This window comes from Pinus tabuliformis, chromosome 8, assembly GCF_031772625.1.
Source record: "Pinus tabuliformis cultivar Carrire ecotype Pingquan chromosome 8, CPIR1, whole genome shotgun sequence".
Taxonomy (NCBI): Eukaryota; Viridiplantae; Streptophyta; class Pinopsida; order Pinales; family Pinaceae; genus Pinus; species Pinus tabuliformis.
In genome coordinates, this window is record NC_142294.1 from 951,158,883 (window position 1) to 951,167,592 (window position 8,710).

Genomic DNA, 8,710 nt, shown 5'->3' on the forward strand with positions numbered 1-8,710 from the left:
ATGAAAAGTTACTTTATGCCATATACTTTATAAATAAAAACTTGTCAAAGGTAGAGTTAAACTATACAGTGACCAAGAAAGAACTCCTAGCTGTCGTGCATTCCTTAAACAAATTCAGACATTATATCACAAGCTATCAAACCTGTGTGCACATTGATCATGCTGCAATTAGATATTTAATGAACAAACCAGATGTAAATGCTCGCATTATTAGATGGTTGCTTTTACTGCAGTAGTTTGATCTGACCATTATTGGTAAGCCTGGTAAAGAGAATGTTGTTGCTGACTTTTTCTCTAGAGTAAATTTTCATGCAGGTGAAAAAGGAATGGTGGATGATCAAATTCCAGATGAACACCTATTTTCTATTTCAGTACTCTCTCCATGGTTTTCTGATATAGAAAACTACTTGGTTTCAACACAGTTCCCACCACACCGATCCTCAAAAGAGAAGAGAAAGATAGTAAGGAAAAGCACCCCTTTCACCTAGATTAGAGGCAATCTCTTCAAACTTGGCCCATATTAGATCTTGAGAAGATGTTTCAGGGAGGAGGAAGTCTTTGACATCCTCTTGACCTGTCATGATGGGCCTTGTGGAGGTCATTTTGTAGCAAAAAGAATCGCCTTCAAGATATTACAAGCAGGCTACTACTGGCCCACTCTTCATCAGGATGTGAGGAGATACACGAGCCAGTGTAATTGGTGTCAGAGGATGGGGAAACCTTCTCCAAAGGATGAAATTCCCATGCAACCTCAAGTGACTTTGGAGCCATTTGAGAAGTGGAGCATGGACTTTGTGGGGCCTATAAACCCCCCTTCAAAGCAGAAGCAGTACATCATTGTGTGCACCGACTACCTGACAAAGTGGGCAGAGACAAAAGCAATCAAAATAGTGACAGAGGAAAAAGTAGATGATTTTTTGAGGGAAAAAATATTCTACCAATTCCGGTATTAGAGAGAGTTGGTCGGAGACCAAGGTAGTCAGTTCACTTCCAACCTAATTGAAGACCTGCTCACACATCATAAGATCAAGCATAGGACTTCCACCCTTACCATCCACAAGCCAATGGGCAAGTGGAGGTCACTAACAGAGCATTGGAAGGGATCCTAACCAAGGTAGTGAGCAGCAGCAGAAAAGACTAGGCGGACAGATTAGTTGAGGCCACTTGGGCCTACAACACAACATGGAAGACCACCACCGGGTTCACACCCTATGAACTGGTCTATGGGAAGAAGCCTTTGTTGTCAATAGAGTTTGAATTCAATACCCTAAGGATAGCAGCTCAGCTCGACCTAGACTTCAGCCATGCACAGAAGGAGAGATTACTTCAGCTCAATGGATTGGATGAATACAGATTGCAAGCCCTTCTCCATACAGAGGTAGTTCAGCTTCATAGAAAGATATGGCATGATAGAAATATCAGGGAGAATTAATTCCAAGAGGGAGATTGGGCACTACTCTATGATTCAAGATACAAGGATTTCAAAGGCAAGCTGAGGACAAGATGGTTGGGACCCTACACTGTGGAGAAATGCAATGAAAATGGTTTAGTTCTAATCAGAACCATTGATGATGAAGCCATCCCCATGCTTGTCAATGGACATTGGTTGAAAGTATACAAGAAACCCCTCCCCAAGCGAGAGTTTATTGAATATTTGAATAAAACAGTGATGGTAGTGGAGCATGTCTTAGCTTCCACTTCACCCACTCACTAAAGAAAAAAGAGAAAAAATAAGGACTCAAGTGAAAACCTCCATGAGGCACTTGAGTCCCATCATTGGGTTGAAAACCTCTTCTGAGGTGGCCTAGTGATGTCAAACAAAAAAAGGGAAAAGAATAAGATCCCTGGGTGAAAACCTCCCTCGGAGGCACCCAAGGCAGGCAATTAAGGTGAAAACCTCTCTGAGGTGCCCTAGTTGTTTACAAAAAAAAAAAATAGAGAAAGAAAATAATGATTTTTTATTGCATTGCAGGTTTGCAAGAGGACTACAAGGAGTAGAAGAAGGTGCCAAGGGGACCTTGACATTCATACCAATGTCCATCTCATCTTCTCCACACCTTCCTCCATCACTTTTGGCATCTCTTTCACCCCACTGTACCTCTTCTTTCAAAACTGTGTTTTCTATAGGAGGCTCCTGTAGGAATTACAGAGAGCCAAAAGTGTCTACAGGAGGCAGTTTGAGGGACAAGAAAAGCTTCATGAGGAACCTATAATCCCTGTTACCATATTCAACCCTCCTTTCCATCATTTCCAAGCTTGCGTAACACTCCAAACATCTTTCTTTTTTTCCTTTCCTAGGAAAAACATAGAAAAATAGTTTTTCAGTTTTGAAAAAAAAAAAAGGAGGAAAAGGAACCATTAACTTTACCTGAAGCTTACCTACTATCCCTCCATCATTCATCTCCACCTCTGGCATCATTCTCAAGCTCCAAGCACAGGGAAATAGCTGAAGTTTCAAGGGGAGAAGCAGCTACAGGAGCTCCAGTAGGAATCCCTGTATCAACTGATCCCATATAAGTCCGGCACCAACAGCAAGGGACAACACATCTGAAGGTTGAAAAGGCACATGCAGCTCAGCTCCAGCAAAAGAAGAACCTGCAAAAACACAAAACAACACATCAACAAGAAGAGATAGCATGCATGAAGGAAATTGATGGCATGCAACAGAGAAAGCCATAGCACCTCACAGTCGAGGGTAGCAAATACACTTGAATTACAGGGAAGTAGCTAAGCCACTCATCTATCTACATTTGTGTGATTAGGAATCACACGAAGGTAATGAGATGGTTGAAATCAAAAGAGGGAAAGGTGGCCAGTTAACTTGGCCACCTTCATTTAGTTGACTCCACTTAACCGAGATATCACCAACATGTGCGCACAGTCAACTCAAGCAAAAGATGCGAAGGACAGGTAGTGGGAGGAAGAGTTAAATCTGATGCAGTAATGAGGGGATGATTACAAGGGGGGTCATTATGACCAAGAAGATGGGGACCAACGGTCCTAATCTAGGCAACATACACCTTGCCAACTCAACACTCATAATCGAAAACAACCATAAAAGGTAATGAGCACTCCTCCCCGCGCATTCTCACCAGCTTTTCTTCAGTTTCTCCTCGTTACTCAGCCACATAGCAGTCTTCTTATGCCCCCACAGCCTTGTATCCACCATCCTCCATTGATTTCCTCCATATTTTTGCTCTCGACATCTTCTATAGGAGCCCTATAGGTTTTCTATAGCAGCACCTACAGAAAATCTACAAGAGGGACAGCGGGCTTCTATAGGAGGGGCAGTGAGTCATTTTGAAGGGAGGAAATGTGATTTTTGGCACAAATTTCAGTCTAAAGAGGTAGGTTTCATGAATGCCCTTTTTTGAATATCAAAATGTGAAATATTTGGTCTCAAATTGAAGATAAAATGAGTCTTTAAGAGGGTAGAAATACATAAAAAAAGTTTGGTTTTTTTTCTAAAAACACATTCCCCTCTGTTTTTCTATTTCACTCAAACTTCTTTGTCTCCACCTCCATATCTATTTTTTCAAAAGAAATACAGGCAGTATGATAGGGGGGTTATGAGAAAAGAGCCCACTAACTCTACTAGACTCCATGCATATCCTCAAGTGGTGGAAATATTTACAAGGGCAAACTGGATGAATTTCTTTGAGAAGTTTAGAGGGTTTGATGATGAAATTGCCCATGAATTTGCCCTCTCTCTGGTCCCTCACACAATAACTCATGCTATTATAACCATTAGAGGCCTCTCCATTGAAATAACCCCTGACTTCATTAGTAGGGTCACTACCCTTCCTCTTGGGCTGCCTTGGAGTAAAGATGAGAAAATAATTGGCCAGGCTACCAGGAGGAAATTTTTCCAAGATAATGAAACCCTTGTTGAAGACAAAAATGGAATTAGGTGGGCTAGTGTACCATATCCCTGTGATGAGTTTAGCTACCAAGTGATCAAATACATTTCTTGTGAGGGGAGGCACAACATTGTTTATGGATATCATTTCAGAATCCTCCAAGAATTGAGATATGGCATGGATACCCCAGCAAATCAAAAGCTCAATATCCCTTACTTTCTCCTTCAGTCTCTCATTGACTCTAACACCAAGGTACAAGAAGGAAATTCACAGCAGCTAGCTCACCATGGCCTAATCAAGATCCTAGTAGAAGAAGCCCTCCATACCCTTACAATCCCTATAGCATGGGAAGTTTTCAAAAATATGACAGCTGAGAATGACATCAAGGCATTAACCTATGATGTCAGTCCTGTTGTTAGTGAGGAGGGAGAACAGAAAGGAAGAGAAGATGAAGCCAATGGTGACATAGTAGAGCAAGAGAGGAAGGAGGAAAGAAAAGAAATAGAGGAGGGGAGAGTTGAAGATATAGAATAGGAGGTAGAAAAGGAGACAGAGCATGAGGAGGAAAAAGAGACAGAAGAGGGAGAAAAGGAGGCAGAGAGGGGCAGAGCAAAGAGAAGAGTCCCTTGAAACTTTGGAAAGAGAAGCAGCAGTTTCCCTCACTACCCTCGGTACACCAGTCAAGTAGAAGCAGAAGAGGAAAAGAAAGACCTCCATGTATTTCAGGGCAAGGAAGAGTACCAGAATTAAAACAGGCAAACCTCAGCCCTGATCCAAGACTCCCATTAACATTGAACTGCCAAGGTGAAAGAATCTCCTTCCAAGACATCCATAACCTATGAAAGGAGGACTACAAGATCTTCTACATGGAAGGGAAAGGCAATTTTACAGGACCACAAACTAGACCTACAAGAGGGTAAAACAGTCCTACAGGAGACACTGTCCAAACTACAGGAGACACAAAAACTTGAGGAAAATATAGGAGGACAGCCACAGGTGAAAGAGGAAGCACAAGAGCTACAATAACCTGACCCCAACCTAATCTTGACTCCTATTACAGACTACTTGAGGGAGGCAAGATAATCCCACAGAAATTTTCAATTCCACTGTTTTTCGAATTGGAAAAAGAGAGAGTGAGAATGCATAGGTGGATGTAGATAGCCAAGTCCAAAGTAGTTGAGGATATTGGCCACATGGAAGACAAACTCGGGGAAATGGGCAAGGAATTGAGTGCTCTCAGAGACAGAGAAGCCATTACAAGAAGCCACCTTGAGAATGAGAATGAATTACTAAGGAGGTAACTGCAAGAGAAAGAGACTCATTTTGCATACATGGCCAGCTTATCCATAGAAGCATTACAATGCAGAACACTAGCCAAATCTTATGGCCTCTATCTAAAGGATCAACGGCTTCAATTCCAAATAAAAACTTTGGCACAAAGAGGCATAATTACTTTCCAAGACTACAGGCAGTTCATGGATTTATGTGACCAAAGCACCTCCAAGGACAAAGCAAAAATGACAGAGTTCTATCTACACAACATGGCCCTCGCAGACCTGAATGTGTGGGACCCCAATGCTAAGCTAGGGGATTCGCAATTAATGGCCATGGTGTCATGGATGAACCATGAAGAATTGAGGGCAACAGAAATTAAAAGATTGTTAATAAAAGATCAGAATGAACCATTGATGATAAGAGCTAAGCCATCAGATCCAATGGCACTCATCAGCACACACAACCTGCTAGCCAATGGCCCTCAGATTGCCCCTAAATATCTAGCCAATTAGGAACAAGCCATTGCACACTTTGAAGATATGCTTAGGCTACTTAGGGATGACTGTCTGCATGCATGCATGATAAGATGGAACACCTTACCCCACAGCTTGCAGATCAGAGAATACCATTCCCCCATGAGGTTGAAGGAGGCATTGAAAAGAGTGCCAATGTACAAGCGCTCCGTGCAAAGGCTGAAGGTCAATTGGATTGGCCTCAAACTGAGTCCTCCACTCATATTAGACATGGTGGAAGGTAGAAGAGAAGAAGAAGAGAAGGAGCAGTGGAAGGACATAGACAGAAAGGCAGGATTTTATGGAGAACATGAGCAGACCACATTAGAAGCTTGGAATGCTAGGGAGGCCACCAGGGCCATGAAAGACCAAGAGATTGACTAGGTTGCTCAGAGGATGAGCAACACCTTCAGTAGGGGGGTGATGGTGAGCCTCATAAATGGGTAATTATATGGGCTCATTTTACCTCCAACCTAGTCAAATCAACCATTCTCCTAGCTTATTGCATGATATTCTGATTATATTTATGCTTATAGGGTGAGTTGAGTTAGTTATTATGCCATGTGGGCTAACATGTATTTAATGCAGATTATTGACGGATTTCAAGGTCAAAGTCAAGGATATAGTGGTCAAAATGCAGCAATAACTCGAAGTAGATAGAGGAGAGGACTTATAGGATGGAATATCCCTCATTTATTGCTCCTCACTTCGAATTTCCCTTCATTCAGCTCAGAGTACAAGCAGCTGAATCATGCACTAGAAGGTAGCCGATCAAGTGGAAGATGATTGATAGTTATTGCGAGTTTTGGAAGCCAAGCTTCCCTGATTTTAAGGAAGCTATTGGTCACTTTAGATGTATAAGTAGAAAGGCCTAGGGCCTCACTAGGGTCAACTTTTTTGCTTGTGTAAACTCTGCTCAAATTTCGAGCTTACTACTTTATGACAGTTTTATGTAATCTTGCTATTTTTTGATAATGAAGATGGAATCCTTTTTGAGCTAGCACTGAGTTACCTCAGAGGGGTGAAGCTCTTGGTTTAGGGCCCAATCCAAGCATCCAAGCTTCTCTTTACTTGTATTTTTATGCTTTACTTCAGTTTGTAGATTAGTTTGCTGTTAGATGTATTTCTCTTATGGTTAAGAATAGGTTGCTTTTGATGATTTAATAGCTTGCTTCCATTTGTGCTTTCTGTAGCAGGTTAAGAAGTGATCAGAGAAGATTCAAAAGGCTAGCAATAGTGCCTTGGCCTCTCTTCCTCCCTCTGGGACCATGATTTGAGGCAAAGACTCTCTTGCTGCCCCAAAAACACAAATTTTCCTCATTCCTAGGACTTTTAGTGTTTGCAGCTCTCTAGTAGGTTGATAGTCCAGTTTTGCTTTGCTTTAGATCTTCTTTATCATGTTCATTTCCTGATTTGCAATATTCCTTTTGCATGCTTTCCTTTCTTACAACATTTCCCAGCATTTCCTTCTATACATCATAGTTTAGGCCATTTTAATGCAAAACTCTATTTTTCCTAGGATGCACTCATTTCATTGGTTGCTTGATTTTCTTGGTTGACTGTCAGTTTCTATGTAGCAGATCTCTTCCATCAGTTGGCCATCTTACCAGCAATCACTACGTCCATCTGATCCATGCCCTATAGGTCTCCCAAACCTCACCTCAATTTTTCCCTAGTTTCCTTCATTTTTCATAGAACTTCTTCCTCTCTCCTTCAGCAAACCCAATCATATTTCTATCTCCTGGTGATTCATGGTAGACCTTAGGCACCCTAACACCTCATTCCAACCTTCATCCATATTTTCCACCCACTCTAACACTCTCAAAATAGTGAAAATTTCTCCCGGCCTCCTCTTGTAGGCCTCCTGTAGTCTCCCTGTTTTCCTCTTGTAGTTTTCCTATGTCCTCCTGTAGTTTTTCCTATAGGCCTTCTTTTGAAGGTTGAGTGTGGGAAAATCCTCCAAAAGGCAACCTAAGACCTCCTAGGACCCATCCACACCATCCTACATCCTCCCAAGCTCCAAAACCACCATCTAATGCCACTTGTTCACTGCCACACTCACACACAATAAATTAGATGCATGTTAAATTCACATAAAAACACATAAAAATCCAAAAATATGTTTTTTGCTTATTTACTTCTAGAAATAGCATGGTTAGATGTTTTTTACTTCCTTGAGTAGGTAATGACATTTCTTTCATGGTTTTCATAGTTTTTTTGGCAAAAGTAGAATTAGCTTGTTAATTAGGGTTTACTAGGTTTTGCTTTACATTCCAGTCTTTCTCCTTTTTGCAGTCAGAATAGCATCTGTAGAGTAATATTTCCTTCCTTTCATCACACATAGAGCTTCTTTTGAAATATATAGAAGTTGGCTTGAGCTCCTAGTAATCTCGCGCCGACTGACCAAGTGACAACCTACAGTGAGAACTAGTACTTGTGCATATAGCACCGACGCTTCCAAGTTTGTTACGAACTACCGGGTTGATAAAAGTAAATTTGGTAACCCAGAAGTTGTAGCATTCTTGGTGCAATAATGGTGCTCACCAGTAGTCGATTGTTCCTCTTGATCGTCTAATGCAGCTACAAAGTTGATATCCAATGCAATAAATTTAGATTCAACCATCAATTTGGCTAATCCTTGTCCTTTGATAAACTTAGTTTGCTTGATTTCCATGTCATACTCATGAATGATGGAAATCCATTCCATTTGGTCCATTTTGTGTTAAAATATCCTTAACTAGAGCATTTGGTACATAAGAAATTATGTGAGAATGGAGGATATACACTCTGAAATCTTTAATTTCTTTTATCAATGCAAAGGCTTATTTTTCCATTATAATATATTTGAGTGAAGCATCCCTTAAAGCCTTGCTAAAAAGAGTAATGGGTTGTTCAAATCCCTCATCGTTTTTCTGTAAAATGATAGCTACAACAGTGTGTTCAGAAGTGAATGAAAAGATTATAAAATCCTTAGTAAAATCTGGACTGATAAGGATTCATGCTTTTGTCAATGCTTGCTTAACTTGATCAAATGATTTCCTAGCTTCAATGTTCCATCTGATT